At 42.6% G+C, this 1,097-nt stretch overlaps 1 long non-coding RNA gene across 1 annotated transcript in view; it reads left to right on the plus strand.

The window, feature by feature from the left end:
• LOC128250344 (uncharacterized) overlaps nucleotides 1–1,097 on the plus strand; it is a 54,872-nt gene that overhangs the window by 1,383 nt on the left and 52,392 nt on the right. The window lies entirely within an intron of this gene.

Consider the following 1,097-nt stretch of genomic DNA (forward strand, 5'->3'; position numbering starts at 1 on the left):
CCACCACCACCACCACCACCACTACCACTGCCGCCACCACCTGAAAGAATGAAAGGCAAAGTAGACCTCGGTGGAATTTGAACTCGAAATGTAAAGGCAGACGAAATGTCACCAAACAATTTGCCCAGTGTGCCAACGTGTCTTATTTCTTTACTGCCCACAAGGGGCTACACACAAAGGGGACAAAGAAGGACAGACAAACGGATTAAGTCAATTATATCGACCCCAGAATTTGAACTCAGAACATAACGGCAGACGAAATACCGCTAAGCATTTCGTCCGGTGTGCTAATGATTCTGCCAGCTCGCCGCTCTAATGACTATATATATAATGATTTCACATTTTGGCACAAGGCCAGCCATTTTGGAGGAGGGGGTAACTGAATCACATCGTAGACCTTGGAGGAATTTGAACTCAAAATGTAAAGCTGAACGAAGTGCCACCAAGCACTTTTCCCTGCGTGTTAGAGATTCTGCGAGCAGATTCACCAAAGGATACTTGCATGCAAGGTTTGATATTACATCATAATGAACATAAGCACCAAACAGGTGCATGGCATGAGAAGGATGCTGTGAAGCGAGGTGTGCATGCTCTTCTGGATTATGCATTGTTAGTGCAGAGGAAAAATGCAGTATAAATATGCACTGAGAAGTCAGCGTTAGCTGCATCAGTCTCAGTGTGCTACATGCAGGATTATACTGGTGCAGACTTGGAATGGATATGGAAGAAGACAGCTGGGTGAGGAAAAAAAATCTCAACAGATGTACAGCAGATAGAAGTGCAGGAGTGGTTGTATGGTAAGTAGCTTGCTTACCAACCACATGGTCCTGGGTTCAGTCCCACTGCACAGCACCTTGGGCAAGTGTCTTCTACTATAGCCACGGGCCGACCAAAACGTTGTGAGTGGATTTGGTAGACAGAAACTGAAAGAAGCCGGTCATATATATATATATATATATATATATATATATATATACATATAAGAGGGATGACAACTAAGTGGACATCTATTATGCTAGATGTAAGACCCAATATGGTCTGACCACTGGTTTTAAATTGATATTAATCAAATTAATATTCTATTTTTCACCCTTATT

Source organism: Octopus bimaculoides, chromosome 20, assembly GCF_001194135.2.
Source record: "Octopus bimaculoides isolate UCB-OBI-ISO-001 chromosome 20, ASM119413v2, whole genome shotgun sequence".
Classification (NCBI taxonomy): Eukaryota; Metazoa; Mollusca; class Cephalopoda; order Octopoda; family Octopodidae; genus Octopus; species Octopus bimaculoides.